General features: G+C 38.9%; 1 long non-coding RNA gene across 1 annotated transcript; it reads right to left on the bottom strand.

Moving 5' to 3' along the window:
- Positions 1 to 22,122: 22,122 nt before the first annotated feature.
- On the bottom strand, positions 22,123 to 22,711 carry LOC131656889 (uncharacterized). Its single transcript, XR_009300360.1, has 2 exons — positions 22,581 to 22,711; positions 22,123 to 22,448 (listed from the first exon to the last, which is right to left on the bottom strand). It is a non-coding gene; the product is annotated as an uncharacterized LOC131656889 (long non-coding RNA).
- Between the last annotated feature and the right edge of the window lie 3,514 nt (positions 22,712 to 26,225).

Consider the following 26,225-nt stretch of genomic DNA (forward strand, 5'->3'; position numbering starts at 1 on the left):
TACGGAGCAAATAATCAATTCATCCGCCATTGGATGAATAATGCAAATGTACAATTATATAAGAAACCAAGTATGCAAAACCCGCATCAATATACGGGGAATCTAGAAACACGTTAATGCCTCGACTAGGTTATAAAAACACACCCTCGATGAATCACGCCCATGCCTATTGTCAAGAGACTTGTACAAGCACACCGCAAGATGATTAGACGGGTTCGCACAAGCCTAAACGGCCGCGAGATGACCTTAGCCTAATTGGCGTCATTGTCCCATTAACCATCTTCACGCACATGTGTTAACACTGAGTACAATACGCCGTATTGACACATGGGTCCATCGGGCGGAAGCCTAGTGATGTAGCCTACATAGCACCACTAGAGATGGTTTACCTGTCATGCGTAGGCCTACTTGGCCGCATAACGCCACCATACCAAGCACGCAAGTGTGTTAATGCCAAGTGGGAAATGCCTCAAGACCCTCACAAGCACACTGCAACGGTAGCTCAGGTGTGAGCCCAAGATCACGCGATCGGGGCTGTCCCATTGGTCACAAAGCCCGGGATGTAACGCAACCTAGCCCCCCGCCCGTTTCGATTCAAGCATACGAAAATATGACACAAAGTCAAGGTCACAGACAAAGCAATCAATCACATCGTTTAACCAAGACGATGGTGTCATCATATTTTCATGCATAGCATATAATGATATAACTCAGCAGTTGTAAATAATGAAGTGCATTCAGTCTAACATACATAAACCACATGTTATCAGTGTCGCACTTAACCAAGGGTGTGTCAGATATACCGAAAAATAATATTCAAGCACCGAGGCTAATTTTCCTAGATAGTATACTTAAATAGCTTTCTAACGGTATATAGTACGCGTCGAACGGACGTACGAAACAGAAGATGTGAAAATTTTTTCCTTTTGCGCCCAGTGTAACCGGTTACACCAGGAACCGTAACCGGTTACGGTCACACAAAATGCCCAGATTCTCAGTTTTTTAACAGCGTAACCGGTTACACCAAAACCCGTAACCGGTTACACTGAAGCAGAACCAATTTTCTGCGTATTTAAGGGGTTCTATATCAGTCCCAAGCTTTAAGATGAATCCCTACATTTCCAACTCAGTTCTAACGAAATCAGAGTATACAAACACAATCAGAGACAATAGCAGGCAAGGATTACTTCAGATTAATTATGATTAGCAGTATTAATTCATATATTACTCACATCCCCTAAATCCCCATTTGAACCCTCACATGCAAACCCCAAGGTTACTAACTATGAACTCACCTTAGGAGTGAAGAAGATGATGATGACAGAGCTGAAACAAGATGGAGATGATGATGGGAACAAGTATGGGACAGAATTCTGGTACATGCAGAATTGAAGCTTGGACCAAGATGGGACTCCTCCTCCTCTTCCTCTCTTTCCACGCTTCTCTCCCTTTTCTTCTCTAACCAAAAATTCTGGTTTTTTAGAAAGAAAGAAGATGAGCAACCAAACATTCCCCATTTCTATTTAAGGGTGAAATTACTAATATGCCCCTCTTATTGCTACTAATAGGTTAAGCTAGTCCCATAAACCAATTAGTAATAATATATATACCATATTTATCCACCTTATTTCATACTAATCATATTAGCAAATATAAAGATTGAATAAATATAATATCGGGTATTACATTCTCCCCCCCTTAAATAGAATTCGTCCTCGAATTCAAAGGAAACTTACCAAAACAAGTGAGGATAGGATTCCCGCATCACTTTCACGATAGGTATCTCCTTACTCCGGAGGGACTTGCTAGCACGCTCCAAGATACAGCAAGGTTGAGGATCATAGGAAAGATCTGGTTCTACCTCAACAGAATCCGGAAGGATAGGATGGAAAGTGTCGGGCACGAACTTCTGGAGCTGAGATACGTGGAATACGTCATGCAGCCTGGATAGTGAAGGTGGTAATGCCAACTGATAAGCCACCTCACCTACCCGACTCATAATCTGATACGGTCCCACATATCTCGGACTGAGTTTACGCGTCTTGAACGGTCCTCCCAACCTCAATCTTGGAGTAACCTTCAAAAACACATGATCACCAACTTCAAATTCTAACGGTCTCCTCCGCTTGTCCGCATAATTCTTCTGTCGGTCTTGGGCTTTCTTAAGATTATCTTGGATCATCTTAACTTTCTCGGTAGTTTCTTGTATAATCTCCGGTCCAAGAATACTTTTCTCCCCTACTTCGGCCCAACATAGTGGTGATCGACATTTTCTCCCATATAGAGCTTCATAGGGAGCCATACCCAAACTAGCATGGTAACTGTTGTTGTAAGCGAACTCTACCAACGGCAAACGATCTTTCCAACTCCCACCTTCTTCTAAAATGCAAGCTCTCAACATATCTTCAATTGTCTGGATTGTCCTCTCCGTCTGCCCATCAGACTGAGGATGGTTAGACGTGCTCATATCTAATCTAGTCCCTAATTCCTTATGAAACATCTTCCAAAATCTCGAAGTGAATTTTGGATCACGATCAGACACTATACTGGACGGCACTCCATGCAACCGTACAATCTCTGCTATGAAAAGCCTTGCGAGATGAATCACTTTGTGAGTGGTCTTTACAGGTAAAAAGTGAGCAGACTTAGTTAACCTGTCCACTATTACCCATATAGAATCATGTCCGCCTCGGGCACGAGGTAGACCCACAATGAAATCCATAGAGATAGAATCCCATTTCCACGTTGGTACCTCTAGTGGTTGCAACATTCCTCCTGGCTTCTGGTGTTTAATCTTAACCTGTTGACAAATGGGACATTGTGCTACATATTCCGCAATCTCCTTCTTCATACCGGGCCACCAAAAGTCCTTCTTCAAATCTTGATACATCTTGGTCGATCCAGGATGAATAGAAAATTTACTCTTGTGTGCTTCATCAAGAATCAAACGCCTCAACTCAGAATCATTCGGTATGCACATTCTCTGCTTAAACAAGATTACTCCATCAGATGCTCTCACAAAATCAGGCATGCCTTCGCTCGCTTGCAATCGCTCATCATGCCCTTGGGATATCCGAATTCTTTCTCGTAGCTCATTCTGGATGCTCAAGTTACTAATCATCACACCATTGGGCATCCATTCAAACCGAAGGTTAAGATTTCGAAACCTTTCCAACAATCCATGTTCTAACATCATCAACTCAGCAACTCGAAATTCCTTCCTACTTAATGCATCTGCCACTTTGTTGGCCTTTCCTGGATGATACTTCAATTCAAAGTCATAATCCTTGAGGTACTCCATCCATCTTCTTTGTCGCATATTCAACTCCTTCTGGTCAAAGAGATATCTCAAGCTTTTGTGGTCACTAAACATTTCAAAGTGAACGCCATATAGGTAATGTCGCCACACTTTAAGTGCAAAAACTATTGCAGCAAGCTCAAGATCATGGGTCGGGTAATTCTCTTCATGAGATCTCAACTGCCGAGAGGCATAGGCTACCACCTGACCATCTTGCATCAATACTCCACCTAAACCTTTCTTAGAAGCGTCACAGAACACCTCATAGGATCGGTTTGGATCCGGAATCACTAACACGGGTGCAGTAGTCAACTTCTTCTTAAGTTTCTGGAAACTTTGTTCACACTCGGAATCCCATTCAAAAGCAACCTCCTTTCGCGTAAGCTTTGTCAATGGTAAGGCTAACTTAGCCAACCCCATGATAAATCTCCGGTAATAACCTGCCAAACCTAAGAAGCTTCTGGCTTTAGTCACACTCTTTGGCCTATCCCAATTCACCACTGCTTCTACTTTAGAAGGATCCACTGCTACGCCTCCTCCTGAGATGACGTGACCAAGAAAACTTACTTCGGATAGCCAAAACTCACACTTACTGAATTTGGCATACAACTGTTTCCCTCGAAGAGTAGATAACATAATCCGCAAGTGTTCTTCATGATCTTCAGGAGTACGAGAATACACAAGAATATCATCAATGAAGATCACTACAAACTGGTCCAGATATGGTTGAAAGATCTGATTCATGTAATCCATGAAAACTGCTGGAGCATTAGTTACACCAAAAGGCATAACTAAAAACTCGTAGTGACCATATCGAGTCCTGAATGCAGTCTTAGGTATATCTGAACTCTTCACTCGGATCTGATGGTATCCTGACCTAAGATCAATCTTCGAGAACACACTGGCTCCTTTCAACTGATCTAGGAGGTCATCAATCCGTGGTAGAGGATATTTGTTCTTTATGGTAACTTTGTTCAGCTGACGGTAATCAATGCACAGGCGCATACTTTCGTCCTTCTTCTTTACCAAAAGAACAAGAGCTCCCCATGGAGAAACACTGGGTTGGATAAAATGCTTAGCAAGAAGCTCTTCCAATTGGCGCTTCAGTTCTCTGAGTTCAATAGGAGACATCCTATATGGAGTGATGGAAACTGGGGCTGTTCCAGGAACAAGATCGATTGAGAATTCCGCTTCCCTTTCTGGAGGAAGAGAAGTGATATCCTCAGGAAACACATCAGGAAATTCACATACCACCGGAATCTCCGACAATTCAACTCTCACAGAAGGTTCTTTGGAAAGAACCAAAAGAAAGGATCTTTCTTGAGAAAAGAGATAATTAACCGTGCTGATTGTACCTTCTATCAATTTAGTAATTGCATCATTGGAAGGAGTCTCTTCAGCAGGAATGAATATGGCCTTCTCCTTGCAACCAATGTACACCGAGTTAAGAGAAAACCAATCCATCCCTAGAATCACATCAAGCTTCTTGAGGGGTAAACAAATTAAATCAATTGGGTAATCGCGACCATTAAAAGACACCGAGCAATCTTTACAAATCAGTCGAGCTTCCACAGTATCATCCGTTGCCGAAGAAATAATCATGGGTTCAGGTAACGGAATAACCTCCAAACCAAGTCGGTAGACGCACTCGGTGGAGATAAAAGAATGAGTGGCTCCACAATCAACTAAAACACATAAAGGTTGATTGTTAACATAACACGTACCCGCAATGAGATTATGGTTTCCCTTAGCCTTCCTCGAATCCAAAGTGTAAACTCGACCGGTAGTCTTCCCAGAAGCTCTCCTCTTGGGGCAGAATCTGGATATGTGACCTGGCTCGCCACACTCGTAACAAGTCACTGAAGAGTTGGGGCACTCCCTAGTGTGCTTCCTATTACACTTGCGACAATAAGGCGGTTGAGCTGATTGGTCACCATAAACCTGCTTCTTCTTTGATGGAGGGTTACGGGGCCTCAAGTGTTGAGTAGATCTCCCTTGCTCCCTAAAATTAGCCTTGTTCTGGTTCCTCTCTTCTTGAACCCTCTTCAAGCTGTTTTCGGCAACATAGCATTGCCTCAAACATTCAGCATAAGTGGTGAACTCTCTTTAGGAAACACTATGAGCAATGTCGGCCCTCAAACCCATCATGAATTGATCAATCTTCCATAGTTCATCTGGAGCATAAACAGCCTGTCTGGAGTAGTCTGCCAAGTCCTCGAACTTCTCCGCATATTCTGAAACAGACATGTCACCCTGCTTGAAGTTCTGGAATTCTCTTTCCTTCTGAGTCCTCACACTATTAGGGAAATACTTCTCCAAGAATGCCACTTTGAAGTGTTGCCAATCCTTAGGAATCTCTTGAGTGGTGAAACAAGTGGATGCAGTGTTCCACCACCTAAGAGCTGGTCCCTTCATCTTCTAAGTAGCAAAGATCACCTTCTCTTCTTCAGTACACTGAATAGCTTGAAACACCCTCTCCATACCAGCTAACCAATCATGAGCCAAGAGTGAATCAAGTCCGCCAACAAACTCTGGGGGATCCATCCTGAAGAAGGCACGAAAATCAGGTCCAGCTGCAGCTTGAGGAACGGGAGCTTGAGTAGGAGGTTGTTGTCCCTGCATGCCTTGCATCATTTGAGCCATCATCTGGTTCTGCTGCATCATCTGCTGCATCATCTGTTGCCAAGGCACGCCTGCACCTCCGGCCGGTTGCTCGGGCTCCACATTCCTAGTTCTGGGCCTTCCGGGACCTCTGCGTTGCTCAGCCATCTCCCTGTCTGTCCTACGCATGGAATCAAGTTGATCAGGCTCAATACCATAAATAAGACATTAGGAATCATACTGATTATACACATATGAGGCAGAATTGTACTGCATTATGATGCGTCCTAGCAAAGTCGAGGATCGACCTGCTCTGATACCAACTGTAACACCCCACACATATTTGTCTAGAATAATATGCATAAAGTATTATAAATGGTTCATAAGACAACAAATACATAATGTTTTGCAGCGGAAGGTAGAAGTGTACGAATACAAAAGCCGAATGTATCATGGCCAAAATACAAGTACATCATAATAGTACATGTCCAAAATACATAAACTAGCAAGCACGATAAGAACTAAAAGAAACATCCAAGCATCGCCAAGAGATCTAATCCATCTTTCCCTTACCGCGATCTTGTCTCGAACCACCTGGAAAAAAATATAATTGGAATGGGATGAGATTACTAAATCTCAGTGAGTCCGCCTATCCTACTAGTCCACTCGGATCTAAAGGGAACATATTATAAATGAACGAATCCACCATTGATTCGGGGTTATTCTTACTTCCGGTACAAATACGGAGCAAATAATCAATTCATCCGCCATTGGATGAATAATGCAAATGTACAATTATATAAGAAACCAAGTATGCAAAACCCGCATCAATATACAGGGAATCCAGAAACGCGTTAATGCCTCGACTAGGTTATAAAAACACACCCTCGATGAATCATGCCCATGCCTATTGTCAAGAGACTCGTACAAGCACACCGCAAGATGATTAGACGGGTTCGCACAAGCCTAAACAGCCGCGAGATGACCTTAGCCTAATTGGCGTCATTGTCCCATTAACCATCTTCACGCACATGTGTTAACACTGAGTACAATACGCCGTATTGACACATGGGTCCATCGGGCGGAAGCCTAGTGATGTAGCCTACATGGCACCACTAGAGATGGTTTACCTGTCATGCGTAGGCCTACTTGGCCGCATAACGCCACCATACCGAGCACGCAAGTGTGTTAATGCCAAGTGGGAAATGCCTCAAGACCCTCACAAGCACACAGCAACGGTAGCTCAGGTGTGAGCCCAAGATCACGCGATCGGGGCTGTCCCATTGGTCACAAAGCCCGGGATGTAACGCAACCTAGCCCCCCGCCCGTTTCGTTTCAAGCATACGAAAATATGACACAAAGTCAAGGTCACAGACAAAGCAATCAATCACATCGTTTAACATAGACGATGGTGTCATCATATTTTCATGCATAGCATATAATGATATAACTCAGCAGTTGTAAATAATGAAGTGCATTCAGTCTAACATACATAAACCACATGTTATCAGTGTCGCACTTAACCAAGGGTGTGTCAGATATACCGAAAAATAATATTCAAGCACCGAGGCTAATTTTCCTAGATAGTATACTTAAATAGCTTTCTAACGGTATATAGTACGCGTCGAACGGACGTACGAAACAGAAGATATGAATTTTTCCTTCTGCTGAATTTTTTCCTTTTGCGCCCAGTGTAACCGGTTACACCAGGAACCGTAACCGGTTACGGTCACGCAAAATGCCCAGATTCTCAGTTTTTTAACAGCGTAACCGGTTACACCAAAACCCGTAACCGGTTACACTGAACCAGAACCATTTTTCTGCGTATTTAAGGGGTTCTATATCAGTCCCAAGCTTTAAGATGAATCCCTACATTTCCAACTCAGTTCTAACGAAATCAGAGTATACAAACACAATCAGAGACAATAGCAGGCAAGGATTACTTCAGATTAATCATGATTAGCAGTATTAATTCATATATTACTCACATCCCCTAAATCCCCATTTGAACCCTCACATGCAAACCCCAAGGTTACTAACTATGAACTCACCTTAGGAGTGAAGAAGATGACGATGACAGAGCTGAAACAAGATGGAGATAATGATGGGAACAAGTATGGGACAGAATTCTGGTACATGCAGAGTTGAAGCTTGGACCAAGATGGGACTCCTCCTCCTCTTCCTCTCTTTCCACGCTTCTCTCCCTTTTCTTCTCTAACCAAAAATTCTGGTTTTTTAGAAAGAAAGAAGATGAGCAACCAAACATGCCCCATTTCTATTTAAGGGTGAAATTACTAATATGCCCCTCTTATTGCTACTAATAGGTTAAGCTAGTCCCATAAACCAATTAGTAAAAATATATATACCATATTTATCCACCTTATTTCATACTAATCATATTAGCAAATATAAAGATTGAATAAATATAATATCGGGTATTACATTCTCCCCCCCTTAAATAAAATTCGTCCTCGAATTCAAAGGAAACTTACCAAAACAAGTGAGGATAGGATTCCCGCATCACTTTCACGATAGGTATCTCCTTACTCCGGAGGGACTTGCTAGCACGCTCCAAGATACAGCAAGGTTGAGGATCATAGGAAAGATCTGGTTCTACCTCAACAGAATCCGGAAGGATAGGATGGAAAGTGTCGGGCACGAACTTCCGGAGCTGAGATACGTGGAATACGTCATGCAGCCTGGATAGTGAAGGTGGTAATGCCAACTGATAAGCCACCTCACCTACCCGACTCATAATCTGATACGGTCCCACATATCTCGGACTGAGTTTACGCGTCTTGAACGGTCCTCCCAACCTCAATCTTGGAGTAACCTTCAAAAACACATGATCACCAACTTCAAATTCTAACGGTCTCCTCCGCTTGCCCGCATAATTCTTCTGTCGGTCTTGGGCTTTCTTAAGATTATCTTGGATCATCTTAACTTTCTCGGTAGTTTCTTGTATAATCTCCGGTCCAAGAATACTTTTCTCCCCTACTTCGGCCCAACATAGTGGTGATCGACATTTTCTCCCATATTGAGCTTCATAGGGAGCCATACCCAAACTAGCATGGTAACTGTTGTTGTAAGCGAACTCTACCAACGGCAAACGATCTTTCCAACTCCCACCTTCTTCTAAAATGCAAGCTCTCAACATATCTTCAATTGTCTGGATTGTCCTCTCCGTCTGCCCATCAGACTGAGGATGGTTAGACGTGCTCATATCTAATCTAGTCCCTAATTCCTTATGAAACATCTTCCAAAATCTCGAAGTGAATTTTGGATCACGATCAGACACTATACTGGACGGCACTCCATGCAACCGTACAATCTCTGCTATGAAAAGCCTTGCGAGATGAATCACTTTGTGAGTGGTCTTTACAGGTAAAAAGTGAGCAGACTTAGTTAACCTGTCCACTATTACCCATATAGAATCATGTCCGCCTCGGGCACGAGGTAGACCCACAATGAAATCCATAGAGATAGAATCCCATTTCCACGTTGGTACCTCTAGTGGTTGCAACATTCCTCCTGGCTTCTGGTGTTCAATCTTAACCTGTTGACAAATGGGACATTGTGCTACATATTCCGCAATCTCCTTCTTCATACCTGGCCACCAAAAGTCCTTCTTCAAATCTTGATACATCTTGGTCGATCCAGGATGAATAGAAAATTTACTCTTGTGTGCTTCATCAAGAATCAAACGCCTCAACTCAGAATCATTCGGTATGCACATTCTCTGCTTAAACAAGATTACTCCATCAGATGCTCTCACAAAATCAGGCATGCCTTCGCTCGCTTGCAATCGCTCATCATACCCTTGGGATATCCGAATTCTTTCTCGTAGCTCATTCTGGATGCTCAAGTTACTAATCATCACACCATTGGGCGTCCATTCAAACCGAAGGTTAAGATTTCGAAACCTTTCCAACAATCCATGTTCTAACATCATCAACTCAGCAACTCGAAATTCCTTCCTACTTAATGCATCTGCCACTTTGTTGGCCTTTCCTGGATGATACTTCAATTCAAAGTCATAATCCTTGAGGTACTCCATCCATCTTCTTTGTCGCATATTCAACTCCTTCTGGTCAAAGAGATATCTCAAGCTTTTGTGGTCACTAAACATTTCAAAGTGAACGCCATATAGGTAATGTCGCCACACTTTAAGTGCAAAAACTATTGCAGCAAGCTCAAGATCATGGGTCGGGTAATTCTCTTCATGAGATCTCAACTGCCGAGAGGCATAGGCTACCACCTGACCATCTTGCATCAATACTCCACCTAAACCTTTCTTAGAAGCGTCACAGAACACCTCATAGGATCGGTTTGGATCCGGAATCACTAACACGGGTGCAGTAGTCAACTTCTTCTTAAGTTTCTGGAAACTTTGTTCACACTCGGAATCCCATTCAAAAGCAACCTCCTTTCGCGTAAGCTTTGTCAATGGTAAGGCTAACTTAGCAAACCCCATGATAAATCTCCGGTAATAACCTGCCAAACCTAAGAAGCTTCTGACTTTAGTCACACTCTTTGGCCTATCCCAATTCACCACTGCTTCTACTTTAGAAGGATCCACTGCTACGCCTCCTCCTGAGATGACGTGACCAAGAAAACTTACTTCGGATAGCCAAAACTCACACTTACTGAATTTGGCATACAACTGTTTCTCTCGAAGAGTAGATAACATAATCCGCAAGTGTTCTTCATGATCTTCAGGAGTACGAGAATACACAAGAATATCATCAATGAAGATCACTACAAACTGGTCCAGATATGGTTGAAAGATCTGATTCATGTAATCCATGAAAACTGCTGGAGCATTAGTTACACCAAAAGGCATAACTAAAAACTCGTAGTGACCATATCGAGTCCTAAATGCAGTCTTAGGTACATCTGAACTCTTCACTCGGATCTGATGGTATCCTGACCTAAGATCAATCTTCGAGAACACACTGGCTCCTTTCAACTGATTTAGGAGGTCATCAATCCGTGGTAGAGGATATTTGTTCTTTATGGTAACTTTGTTCAGCTGACGGTAATCAATGCACAGGCGCATACTTTCGTCCTTCTTCTTTACCAAAAGAACAAGAGCTCCCCATGGAGAAACACTGGGTTGGATAAAATGCTTAGCAAGAAGCTCTTCCAATTGGCGCTTCAGTTCTCTGAGTTCAATAGGAGACATCCTATATGGAGTGATGGAAACTGGGGCTGTTCCAGGAACAAGATCGATTGAGAATTCCGCTTCCCTTTCTGGAGGAAGAGAAGTGATATCCTCAGGAAACACATCAGGAAATTCACATACCACCGGAATCTCCGACAATTCAACTCTCACAGAAGGTTCTTTGGAAAGAACCAAAAGAAAGGATCTTTCTTGAGAAAAGAGATAATTAACCGTGCTGATTGTACCTTCTATCAATTTAGTAATTGCATCATTGGAAGGAGTCTCTTCAGCAGGAATGAATATGGCCTTCTCCTTGCAACCAATGTACACCGAGTTAAGAGAAAACCAATCCATCCCTAGAATCACATCAAGCTTCTTGAGGGGTAAACAAATTAAATCAATTGGGTAATCGCGACCATTAAAAGACACCGAGCAATCTTTACAAATCAGTCGAGCTTCCACAGTATCATCCGTTGCCGAAGAAATAATCATGGGTTCAGGTAACGGAATAACCTCCAAACCAAGTCGGTAGACGCACTCGGTGGAGATAAAAGAATGAGTGGCTCCACAATCAACTAAAACACATAAAGGTTGATTGTTAACATAACACGTACCCGCAATGAGATTATGGTTTCCCTTAGCCTTCCTCGAATCCAAAGTGTAAACTCGACCGGTAGTCTTCCCAGAAGCTCTCCTCTTGGGGCTGAATCTGGATATGTGACCTGGCTCGCCACACTCGTAACAAGTCACTGAAGAGTTGGGGCACTCCCTAGTGTGCTTCCTATTACACTTGCGACAATAAGGCGGTTGAGCTGATTGGTCACCATAAACCTGCTTCTTCTTTGATGGAGGGTTACGGGGCCTCAAGTGTTGAGTAGATCTCCCTTGCTCCCTAAAATTAGCCTTGTTCTGGTTCCTCTCTTCTTGAACCCTCTTCAAGCTGTTTTCGGCAACATAGCATTGCCTCAAACATTCAGCATAAGTGGTGAACTCTCTTTGGGAAACACTATGAGCAATGTCGGCCCTCAAACCCATCATGAATTGATCAATCTTCCATAGTTCATCTGGAGCATAAACAGCCTGTCTGGTGTAGTCTGCCAAGTCCTCGAACTTCTCCGCATATTCTGAAACAGACATGTCACCCTGCTTGAAGTTCTGGAATTCTCTTTCCTTCTGAGTCCTCACACTATTAGGGAAATACTTCTCCAAGAATGCCACTTTGAAGTGTTGCCAATCCTTAGGAATCTCTTGAGTGGTGAAACAAGTGGATGCAGTGTTCCACCACCTAAGAGCTGGTCCCTTCATCTTCTGAGTAGCAAAGATCACCTTCTCTTATTCAGTACACTGAATAGCTTGAAACACCCTCTCCATACCAGCTAACCAATCATGAGCCAAGAGTGAATCAAGTCCGCCAACAAACTCTGGGGGATCCATCCTGAAGAAGGCACGAAAATCAGGTCCAGCTGCAGCTTGAGGAACGGGAGCTTGAGTAGGAGGTTGTTGTCCCTGCATGCCTTGCATCATTTGAGCCATCATCTGGTTCTGCTGCATCATCTGCTGCATCATCTGTTGCCAAGGCACGCCTGCACCTCCGGCCGGTTGCTCGGGCTCCACATTCCTAGTTCTGGGCCTTCCGGGACCTCTGCGTTGCTCAGCCATCTCCCTGTCTGTCCTACGCATGGAATCAAGTTGATCAGGCTCAATACCATAAATAAGACATTAGGAATCATACTGATTATACACATATGAGGCAGAATTGTACTGCATTATGATGCGTCCTAGCAAAGTCGAGGATCGACCTGCTCTGATACCAACTGTAACACCCCACACATATTTGTCTAGAATAATATGCATAAAGTATTATAAATGGTTCATAAGACAACAAATACATAATGTTTTGCAGCGGAAGGTAGAAGTGTACGAATACAAAAGCCGAATGTATCATGGCCAAAATACAAGTACATCATAATAGTACATGTCCAAAATACATAAACTAGCAAGCACGATAAGAACTAAAAGAAACATCCAAGCATCGCCAAGAGATCTAATCCATCTTTCCCTTACCGCGATCTTGTCTCGAACCACCTGGAAAAAAATATAATTGGAATGGGATGAGATTGCTAAATCTCAGTGAGTCCGCCTATCCTACTAGTCCACTCGGATCTAAAGGGAACATATTATAAATGAACGAATCCACCATTGATTCGGGGTTATTCTTACTTCCGGTACAAATACGGAGCAAATAATCAATTCATCCGCCATTGGATGAATAATGCAAATGTACAATTATATAAGAAACCAAGTATGCAAAACCCGCATCCATATACGGGGAATCCAGAAACGCGTTAATGCCTCGACTAGGTTATAAAAACACACCCTCGATGAATCACGCCCATGCCTATTGTCAAGAGACTTGTACAAGCACACCGCAAGATGATTAGACGGGTTCGCACAAGCCTAAACAGCCGCGAGATGACCTTAGCCTAATTGGCGTCATTGTCCCATTAACCATCTTCACGCACATGTGTTAACACTGAGTACAATACGCCGTATTGACACATGGGTCCATCGGGCGGAAGCCTAGTGATGTAGCCTACATGGCACCACTAGAGATGGTTTACCTGTCATGCGTAGGCCTACTTGGCCGCATAACGCCACCATACCGAGCACGCAAGTGTGTTAATGCCAAGTGGGAAATGCCTCAAGACCCTCACGAGCACACAGCAACGGTAGCTCAGGTGTGAGCCCAAGATCACGCGATCGGGGCTGTCCCATTGGTCACAAAGCCCGGGATGTAACGCAACCTAGCCCCCGGCCCGTTTCGATTCAAGCATACGAAAATATGACATAAATTCAAGGTCACAGACAAAGCAATCAATCACATCGTTTAACCAAGACGATGGTGTCATCATATTTTCATGCATAGCATATAATGATATAACTCAGCAGTTGTAAATAATGAAGTGCATTCAGTCTAACATACATAAACCACATGTTATCAGTGTCGCACTTAACCAAGGGTGTGTCAGATATACCGAAAAATAATATTCAAGCACCGAGGCTAATTTTCCTAGATAGTATACTTAAATAGCTTTCTAACGGTATATAGTACGCGTCGAACGGACGTACGAAACAGAAGATGTGAATTTTTCCTTCTGCTGAATTTTTTCCTTTTGCGCCCAGTGTAACCGGTTACACCAGGAACCGTAACCGGTTACGGTCACGCAAAATGCCCAGATTCTCAGTTTTTTAACAGCGTAACCGGTTACACCAAAACCCGTAACCGGTTACACTGAACCAGAACCATTTTTCTACGTATTTAAGGGGTTCTATATCAGTCCCAAGCTTTAAGATGAATCCCTACATTTCCAACTCAGTTCTAACGAAATCAGAGTATACAAACACAATCAGAGACAATAGCAGGCAAGGATTACTTCAGATTAATCATGATTAGCAGTATTAATTCATATATTATTCACATCCCCTAAATCCCCATTTGAACCCTCACATGCAAACCCCAAGGTTACTAACTATGAACTCACCTTAGGAGTGAAGAAGATGATGATGACAGAGCTGATACAAGATGGAGATGATGATGGGAACAAGTATGGGACAGAATTCTGGTACATGCAGAGTTGAAGCTTGGACCAAGATGGGACTCCTCCTCCTCTTCCTCTCTTTCCACGCTTCTCTCCCTTTTCTTCTCTAACCAAAAATTCTGGTTTTTTAGAAAGAAAGAAGATGAGCAACCAAACATGCCCCATTTCTATTTAAGGGTGAAATTACTAATATGCCCCTCTTATTGCTACTAATAGGTTAAGCTAGTCCCATAAACCAATTAGTAGAAATATATATACCATATTTATCCACCTTATTTCATACTAATCATATTAGCAAATATAAAGATTGAATAAATATAATATCGGGTATTACAAAATACATTTATGAAAAATCATTCAACCACCAATACACTCCTCTTTATCATAAAGCATGCTCAATAAGCTTCATAACGCTTCGAACGGCACGTAGAAACGACCTCCGGTTCAAAAGATAGAGCAAAACGAAGTTTGGAAAAACAAGTTTCAGCACTGGCCGCTTAGCGAACATTCCAGTAGCAAAATGAAAAAAAATGCAAGAAGCTCCGCTTAGCGGCGCACTAGCGGTTTCTGCGAAATTTCCATAAATATCTTCTTTCGCTTAGCGGACCCAGGGCCACTTAGCGAACCTGCGAAAACTCAGAAAAACCAGTTCTGCAACAGACCTGCTAAACCCAAATCAACCATCTCAAAACCTCGTGTAAACTTCCCTACACCTCCTACACAATCCATACATGCCATATATTCATGCTAACAACCAATGATTCATAGTTCATTCACTAAATGTAAATAACCTAATAATTCCTTCATCAATAATAAAACATGGAGAAATGTAAAGCAACCATGATCAATGAAGATATCTATCATCATACAACACATACACACCACAAAATCATATTCATAACTTCAAAACTCACAAAACTCATAACCTAACATTTTTGGCCAAAGCATAGAAAATGTACAAGAACAAGAACAAACTATAAGGATCATACAATCAAGATAAACTAGATTCACCCCCTTACCTTGGTTAATCTTGATTCTAGCTTGGTTTGGATTTCTACAATTCTCTTCTTCTCTTTGTTTTTCTCTTCTTTCTCTTCTCTTCACAAGTTTTCTTTCTTTTTCTCTCTATAACTCTTTCTATTTCTCTACTTATCATTTTCACCCACTTAACTCTCATTAATTCCAAATTTGGCCCAAATGTTACTAAACATTAATTCTAACCAATTAACACCCAAAACATAATAATTACACAAATGGAAAGTAATAATTAAAATATTAGCATAATTAATATTTACCAACTGACTCGACTCAAAAACGGTAAAATTTAGGAAATATAGCAAACATCACAATTAATCAGAAAAACACATTTACGGGCGTTACATGCCAGACCTTGGTAAAATGCATTATTTTCTCGGAGTTGAAGTAATTCCAAATGAGGAAGGAATTTTTATTTGTCAAAGAAAATATGTTCTGGAATTGTTAGAAAGGTTTGGCATGGAGAAGAGTAATTTGTCAAGAAACCATATTGCTCCTGGATGCAAGCTAACTAAAGATGAAAATTGTGTGAAGGTGGATGCTACAAAATATAAGCAGATTGTTGGTTTTCTAATGTATTTAGCAGCCATAAGACCTGATCTAATGTATGTGTTAAGCCTAATAAGCAGGTTCATGAACTGTCCTACTGAGTTACATATGCAGGCTATAAAAAGAATTCTCAGATATATCAATGGTACAATAAATTTGGGAATTATGTATAAGAGGTATGGAATTGAAAAGCTTGAGGCCTACACAGATAGTGATTATGCAGGTGATTTGGATGATTGAAAGAGTACTTCTGGATATGTTTTCTTGCTTAGTTTAGGTGTTGTCTCATGGTCTTCTAAAAAACAACCAGTGGTGACTTTATCTACCACTGAAGCATAATTTATTGCAGCAACCTCTTGTGCTTGTAAAGGTGGTTGGATGCGAAGAATTCTTGAGAAACTTGGTCATGCTCAACATGGAAGCACCATTGTGTACTGTGATAACAACTCAACAATAAAGCTTTCAAAGAGCCCGGTGTTGCACGGTCGAAGTAAACATATTGACGTTTTCCACTTCCTTCGTGATCTTATAAAATATGGAACATTAGAGCTAGTTCATTGCAATTCTCAGCATCAAATAGCAGATATCATGACAAGGCCATTAAAATTGAGAGCTGCTAGGACTACTGGGAATGTGTTTTATGCCTGATGTAAATTGATATCAATTAGTGCTATTAGTTTAAGGGAGGGAATGTTGAAAGTGCTTAGCTTAGGTGTCATATTTTAGTAGTATTTATTTTTGTTAATAATTCCTACTAACTAGGAGTACTGATAGGATTGAATTGGTCTTCCCATGACTCACATGTGTATGTTAGTGGGGTGAGTTAGGTTAATTTCTTTTTATTTGTACGGCTTTATAAGCCCCCGATTGCACTTTAATAATAAATAAGAAACATTTTTACTCTAATAGGATTAAGAAATTTTTTGCTTATTAGTTAGGCAATTCAATCCAATGTGGATTTGGCTTTGGTCGAATCCAAAAGACATGATTTTCTTTTGTTAATACATTTTTTTTAGTATTCTTTACCCGGTGGATATTGTGACTAACTTTCTATTTAACAATTTAGATTTGCACCTTTTTCTTTTTTACTATTCCCTTCGCTCACAATCGATGTCATCTTTGTAATTTTCACACATTTAAAAAAATATTAATTTTGTTGATTTTAATGATAAAACGAATATCATTTACTAAAATAACCTTATTTATAATTGATAGTGGAGTTGTTATATGAATTAAAATACAATAAATAAGAGTAAGTTAGTGGAAATCAATAATAAATATCACATTGATATTCTAAAAGGAAAAATAATTTAAAACATATAAAAATTGGAAAGAAAATACCTATGGTAAGACGGAGAGAGTAAGTTTTACTTTCTTTGGACTTTCTGATAAGATTTTTAATGAGGACAATATTGTTAATGGTTTGTTCCCATGGATTTTGGTCTAAAGTTTATTTATCCTTATTGTATAAAAATAATTAGTAAAGCACCGGAAATGATAGGTGATAGTCGTGGAATGCTAACGAAGCTGAGATATCATATCATCGTATAATGATTCTACACTCTGACTTAGTTATTTCAAAATTTGTTTATCTAGTTATTTGATTTATTCATTTTTGATGATGTAACATCAAATATTTTGGATTTTACCTTCATTTAAAATTTTCCATGCTTCGTTTTAGTTTCCCTTAAAATTCAACTTTAATTTACTATGGTGGCCGTTTGACGAACTTTAAATAAGTACTTTTTAATAATAAATTTTGAACATTTATGGTCCATTTGTTTTGGGTTTTTTTAAAAATAATTTTTATAGTGTTACATAGGACTTATTTGTTTTGGTTTTTTTTTTTAAAATAATTTTTATAGTGTTATGTAACTTTGTGAAATTTTTTTTTGCAAAGAAACTTTTCATAAAAGTTTCAAATGAAAATTTTGTTTAAATAATTATTCTTAATATGTGGTTTTAGGTATTTCATCTAGTTATGAAAAAAATTTGGATATCAAAATTTTAAAAAATCACTTAATTTTGAAGATATTTCAAATAGAATTTTATAAAAATTATTTTTAAAATACAACTTTTTTTAAAAATTGTAATTTTGACTAAGTTTTGATCTTCAATAATGTGTGATTATGTTATTGGATGTCAAAATTAGTGTTTCATTTTAAAAAAAAAACGAGTATAATTTTTTTTTAATATTTTGAAAAACAATTTTGGAAAATCTATTTTCAAAAACATAAAAAAAATCTATTTTTTTAAAGCTGAAACAAACAAATTCATAATTTTATGAAACTTTTTTTTTACAAAGAAACTTTTTATAAACGTTTCAAATGAAAGTTTTGTTTGAATAGTTATTTTTATAATGTGATTTTGGATATCTCATCTATTTATGGGAAAAAAATTAGGATATCGAAATTTCAAAAAATTACTTAATTTTGAAGTTATTTCAAATAGATTTTCATAAAAATCATTTTTAAAATACAATTTTTTAATAAATTACGATTTTGACTAAGTTTTGGTCTTGAATAATGTATGTTTATGTTATAAGATGTCAAAATCATTTTAGAAAAAATGAATATAAAAAAACTTGTAATATTTTAAAAAAACGATTTTGAAAAATCTATTTTGTAATACCCCGGTTCTCCGACACCGGATAGTATCTATTGAATTGTTTAAACGGTGACTAAAGGACACTTTACTCTCGTTCCAACTAAATGAGTAGCATGTATACCTATAAGCTAAGAATGATTGAAAAGGGAGTTAGTGGAGTAATTAGAATAAAAGTGACTAGTTGGAATTGGACAAGATGGCAAACTAGTAATATTGGTTTGGTTGAAGGGCAATTTGGACCTTAAAAACAAGTTGCATGTACTTTAAGCCTTGTTTGGGTGGTTGGAACTTGGATAATCAGAATTTGGAGGATGGGAGACTTAGAAGCAAAGGAAAGGAAGAAAGAACTCATCTTCATGTTTCCATTTTCGCACCTATGGGACAGCCTCCACCAAACAGGTAATAACTCTTCACTCGTAACTCCGATTGAGCTGATTCTGGTCCCGTTGGAAAGCTTACGAATTTCTCTACAATTTGCATATATGGATCGCCTCTTGCATGTTCTTTATCATGGAGAAAAACGCGTTTGAAGTAGAGGGTTTGATGCTGATTTTTAGGAACAACATGCATACGGGTTTGGCACTTTTGGTGGTAGAGTATTGATCAAAGGAGAATCTTCAGAGCACCATTACCATCCTCTCAGCCTCTTCAACTCAGAACCTTCATGGGATGAGGTGAGTTCCATAGTTAGGGATGTGGGTAGGATTTTGGGAATCTTACATGTCAAGGGTTTAGATTGAGATAACTTGTTGCATGCTTGATCAATTCATATAAATGTGTTATTATGATGCTTCCTTATGCTTTGGATGATTAGTATAAGCCTTGGGTTGACATTGTATGTTAGGGTTTGATTTGGGATGGATTGAGATGCAAAGAATGGCTGTTAGAACCCAAAATTCGTATTCTGCACTGTCAGGTTCGCTACAGCGAACTCTGTGTTCGCTGCAGCGAATGTCTGCAGACTGCACTTTTGTGTTTCACTAAAACGACCATAACTTGAGTTCTACAACTCGAAACGGAGCGCCGTCAGAAGCGTTGGAAAGGTCTTTTAGTGCTCTATGTGATATTGCTTAGAAAACATGATTTTGATGCAGACATAAATTATGGCACATGATTAGGTGTTGCTTGGTTTTAGAATAAGCACAATTTAGCCTTGAGTTTATGTCAATAAGATGTTATCCTTGGGTTGAACTTAGACTAGGATGTTACCCTAACTATTAGGTTGTTTAATATTATCCTAAAGGAGTGTATGCATGTCTACTATAGCTTATTATTCGATCACCAATGGCTGCATGTAGAAATTTGGGGCTTGGGGACCCCAAATGCGTCTCTGCATTTTGCTGATTTTGCAGAGTTCGCTGGAGCGAACTTTCATTCGCTGTAGCGAATGGTTCGCTGTAGCGAACTGTGTAGCGAATAAACCTGGAAGTTGAATTGATTTATTCGCTGTAGCGAACTTTCTTTCGCTGTAGCGAATCGGGGCTTCGCTGGGAGTTCGCTGTAGCGAACTAATCTGGATTTGAGGAAGTTTGATTCTGTTTGTGTTCGCTGTAGCGAACAGAAGTTCGCTGTAGCGAACTAGTCTGATGCAGAATTGATAAATCTCCCCTATGAGTGCAGTTTCGCTTCGTATCGGGAACGAAGGCCTCTTATGACTTGTATGATATGCCAGTACTTGTTTTAAGTGTATGAGACTATGATATGATCACCATCTTACTTGTATGGATGTATATTTGAGATATGCAATTGTTGATTGTGTTATGATGTGATCATTGTTGTTCTCGTTCGTTCCGGTTGAACGTTCGTAGACTCTTGCTTGTGTGGCCTGATTGTGTTTGCATATGCTTGAATCGGAGTGGGCCTAGGCTATTAGGGGGTAAATCGCATAGAACACTTGATACCGTTGCAATGTGCATGTGGAGGTCTTTCAGGGCGTTTCTCCACTAGCCGTTAACACATTGGCGTTCTCGGTATGTTCTACACACCTGAGCTATCATTGCGATGTGCATGTGGAGGTCTTATTGGGCGTTTCTCCACTAGCCATTAACACATCTGCGTGCTTGGTATGGTGGAGAGGTAATGCCATGTAGGCAATATTACCTTCGATTCACCTCTAGTGATACCACGTAGGCAAGGTCACTAGGCTTTCGCCCGGTGGGCTCGTATTGTCAAGATGGCGTATTTGCACTAGCCGTTAACACATCGGCGTATAGACAATGATGGGGTCGGACGCCACTTAGGCAATGTCGCGGCTGTAACTCATCTCGGATAGAATCCATTTAGGAAGTGAATCCGATTGGTCTTGCGGTGTGCATGTGCAAGTCTCTTGATGCGATGTACGGGTGTAACTCATCGAGGGTGTGGATTGCGTAGCCTAATGAGCGGGCTGTAACTTACTCCTGGATTCCTCGTACATGGGTACGGGTATGCATATTTGCTTGTTTGTTGTATGGTTCCTGGCTTACATGTGTTATGTGACGAGTGAGACTTATCTGGGATGAGCAATGCCACTAGTAAGACTTGCCTGGGGTAAGCAACGTGGTTCGTCACAAGTCGTAAGTCGTGGAACTGTACTTGTTTGTTGTTGGCTGTGAGCCTATTTGTTGTTGTTGTTGCCTCATTGGATAGTTATGGGACTTCCAATGGTGGTGTATCCTTGTTTGTACTTGTACCAAGCCGTGAGGAAAACCTGGATTCTCGGTGAATCCGTTTGATTGTATGCACCTTGTAGAACTGAGCGAACCCATAAGATAGGGGAACTCACTGAGATTTAGTAATCTCACCCCAATCATCTTAATATTTTTCAGAAACAGGTTAGAAGTAGACGAATTGCTTGATGGATTCCTTTGAAGACTGTGGACAAGTAAATGGCAGGAAGACCTCGTTAGACGTTATCTTTTCGCTGTGTATTGTTGAAGACAAGCCGATCGTATATATCTTAGTTGGAAACTTGAATTGTATATGATTTTAATTTCTTGTCTTTACTGCTTATGTATGTTTCTTATACCATTTATAGCATCACTACATATTATTCTAGACATATATGTATGGGGTGTTACATATTTGCAAAATTATAAAGAAAATATCCATTTTAAAACTGAAACAAACAGGCACTATAATTTTTTGTTGTTGTATGGTGTATTGAGTGTTGCATTTTTCATATAAACCCAAAATGTGGTCATAAAATTGGGATTAATAATAACAATAATTTCCAAAACAAATTTGACATGTAGTCAATTTGAATAACTTGGAAAATGAAATAATTCAAATTATGATAATCAAGTAATTTCATCTTATTTTTCTAAGAGTTGAATACAAAAGATGAAGCAGTCACACCCTTTCTTATTATGATTTTATGTATTATTCTCATCCAAATACAGCAACTAATCCATTATTCAGTTTGTAATTGAAGGTATTGAACTAGGAGTTTTATTGGTTGATGTTGGTGGAAGGTGTCTACATGCACAATGGTGGGCAACACATACGATCAGTGGGGGTGGACAGGGAAATCTTTGTCTAATACAATCTAGAGGTGGGTTACAGTTTGAGTCTAACTCCTCTTTCACTCTCATGGCCTGCGATTCCATATACATATCTACATACACAAATGATACAAGAAAATAAGAACAATGTTGTATAAAAAAATATGAACAAGTTTATTGGCATACGAAGTGAAAAATAAAAGACAATACATCAAAAAATTTCCAATAATAAATTAAGTTTAGACCTGATACAAGGATTAAAAATGCCAACAAAAATGCCAATTTCACAGAAGAATTTCTTAAAGTCTCCATTTTTTTTCATTGAATATGTTACTTAGAAGCATGTTTTTATAGACTTGGTGAACTCATCTTTAACATTAAATATCATTGATTGATGCATATGAAAGAAAGTGTAAAAAGACTAAATAAGATTTACTACACTTTAAATATTTTAATATATGCATGTTGAAATAGACTTGAATTATAAAATATTATATTTAAAACTTTTCCTAAAAAATAATTATATCATATGTATATAAAAATTATAAAATTTCAAAATTAATCAAAATATAGTCAAACGGTGCTCTCACTTTTAATTTTAAATAATTCTTAAATATAAAAAACATCCAGCATATATGATTTTAGAAGGAAAAGCTACATAGCTTTAATTAAAATATGTTCTTTAGAGTTTTTCATGTTTTGAGATGCATGCAATAAAATAAATTTAAATTAATTATATATATATTATATTTACGACATATACATTTTTGACACGTATTTATAACATATATGATGATGTTTAAGATATAGTCAAACGGCGCTTTCACTTTTAATTTTAAAAAATTCTAAAGAAATATCCATCATATATAATTTTAGAAGGAAAAAATTACATTTTTTTTATTAAAATGTGAACAATAGGATTATTCATATCAATAAGATGAGAACATGTGTGCTTATAATATATATAAAGTAAAACAGTTTGAATTAAATAAATACTAAATATTATATTCATGACTTATACATTTTTATGCATGTATTTATGAGGAATTCTTGCATGGAAACACAACTAAATTCATATTTATAAACACATCTAATAAGAAGAGAGGAAAATTTTAATTTATTTTAATTATAATTTCTTTTTTAATTAAATGTATGGGATGGAATGGTTCTGATAATAAAGGAGAGACAATTTTGTATTTATTATTTAATTAATTTAAAACTTTTGATCAATTGTGTGTAAGACTCTTTTTTATAGTTGTGTCTACCTAAGAATTTTCGTGTATTTTTTTTTTGTTGGAATGAGGGCCTAGGCCCAAAAGAAAACACAACTACACAAAAGCATCAGATGGAAAAACAATTTTGGACGAAATACAGGGGTACTCAAGCTTTGTGTATTTCGTGGAATTTTCATTTTAGATCACGTTTCCATGTATCGAAAGAGAACTTGGGCGGGAGGATTTGAATTTCGAAGTATTCTGTGTAACCGAACAAGGACAGATGGCGCCCCAGGGATTCGAGACATATGCATGTGAGCAACGTGGCATTTCGTTAGTGTAGGACCGTTAGGGTCGAAATTAGTATAAATAAGGGTCTTAATATCAGGATCCAGGGTGTTCATTTTGTACAAATCACTCACAAAATTACTCAAGTATCAAGTGTTAAGAGAAAGAGTTCGCTGAGAAATGTACGTATGACACCAACACCACTTTAAATACAGTTGTATTTTCCTTTATTCAAGTATCTTTCCAATTACTTTATCTTTCGTTTGATTTTTATTCGAAGCACTTTACATTCCTGCATTTAACATTCTTGCACTTTACATTCTTGTATTTTACATTTCTACAGTTTACATTTCTTTTATGTTTCTTTCGAAGTTATATTTACGTGTATAACAAGTTTACTTAGCATGATTAGTCATATGATCACATTGTAAACGAGTTTCGAAGCAAAAACCAACAAATATGAACCAAATTATATCAAAAGACAATTGTTTGACTATGTCCCAGGATCAATCTAGTCGATCCTGCAAGTAACTAAAGTATAAATTATAGTTTGGAAGACCAACGGTTGTTTACCGAAAATCACCGTAAACACCTATATACCTAAAAACAAGATAAAAAGCGACCTTAGAGGCCGAAGTAAAATACATGGTTGTCGAAGCCAAACATGACAAAAGACAACTGACAAGTCCTGGTAAAGACTTCGATCCTGAACCACTTGATAAGGTTCAAGATGAGGTACAAGGCCAGAGGCTCGACGCCATCTATGATGACGGGCCTTTGGGTTTCAAAAAAGATTCACTGGCGAAGAACACCAAGATGCTAGCGCAGGATCCCCTCAAAGAGAGAGACATAGGCGTAGGGGCGACCAAAAGGCCAACATATATCAACGCCAACATTATCCCTTAACTCAAGATCAAAGTGATCCAATTGTTGAAAGAGTTCAAGGACTATTTCGCTTGGGATTACGATGAAATGACTGGTTTAAGCAGAGATCTCGTCAAACTGAAGCTGCCAATTAAGGAGGGCTGCAATGAATAAAAAGATACAGGCAATAGAAAATAATAATATTTGGGAGTTGACTAACCTACCAACAGGTGCAAAAATATTGGGCTGAAATGGATATTTAAAACAAAGTTGAATGAGAATTGAGAGGTTGAGAAGTATAAGGTTAGACTTGTAACCAAAGGGTACTCTAAAAAATATGGATTTGACTACACTGAAGTATTTGGACCAGTGTCTAGATGGGATATCATTTGAATGGTAATTGCTCTTGTTGCCCAAAAGAGATGGAATGTGTACCAACTAGATGTAAAAAATCACTTTTTTGCACTGAGAGTTGAATGAAGAAGTTTTTGTTGATCAACCACAAGGTTATGTGAAAAGGGTGACGATTTGAAGGTGTGCATATTAAAAAGGGCATTGTATGGTCTTAAACAAGCACCACAAGCATGGTACAGTCGCATTGAATCCTATTTCACCAAGGAAGGGTTCGAGAGATGTCCATATGAGCACACTTTGTTTGTGAAGCTTGGTGAAAAAGGTAGTATTCTCATTGTTAGTCTTTATGTTGATGATTTGATATTTACCCGTAATGATGAGAATATGTTTAAGGAGTTTAAGAAATCTATGGAAAAGGAATTTAATATGCCATGTAACACCCCAATTCTACCCAGACATATAGGTACAAATATCAGAGTATAAAATTAAATTCATAAAAACAATTAGGGTATTACACTTAAGTAACCACATCACCAAACATAACATACTCGTAAAAGATGCGTAACACAAATAATCAAAGAGGAAGGATTCTCATAAACACTTGATAGTATTCATACTTATATATGTGCATCGGTAAACAGAATATCCACAACATTCCTCCAAAATACAACGTATGATAAGTTATTCAAAATGCATAATATGAATACATCCAAAGGATCAAATATACATCAAAAGGATCCTATAAGCATCATCTACAAAATAAGTGTTCGATCCTCCCTAGGTGTTACGTATCACGAGCGGACGACACCAAAACGGACGACTACTAAAAGAGCACCTACACTTGCGGATCACCTGCACATTACCCACGAGTAGGTAACATTAAGGCAGAAGGGTGAGAATATAATTCATAATGAAAAGCATGATAAATATAGAAATGCCAACAAGTATCATCAAGAATCATACAACAAAATAATCCACTAAGTCAACCACAATCAATATATAAGTAATGCAACACATGAATGATAACATAAATTATAAAGACAGACGATGATGCATGAGACTCGACTATGCATATGCATGTGGTACCAAATCCGGAGTAAAACTCCTCCTTGTCATTATGACAAATACACCTTGCCGAGCATTATGCTGGGACTTTATTCCACTCAGGAA

The sequence above is a fragment of the Vicia villosa genome, linkage group LG3, assembly GCF_029867415.1.
Source record: "Vicia villosa cultivar HV-30 ecotype Madison, WI linkage group LG3, Vvil1.0, whole genome shotgun sequence".
Classification (NCBI taxonomy): domain Eukaryota; kingdom Viridiplantae; phylum Streptophyta; class Magnoliopsida; order Fabales; family Fabaceae; genus Vicia; species Vicia villosa.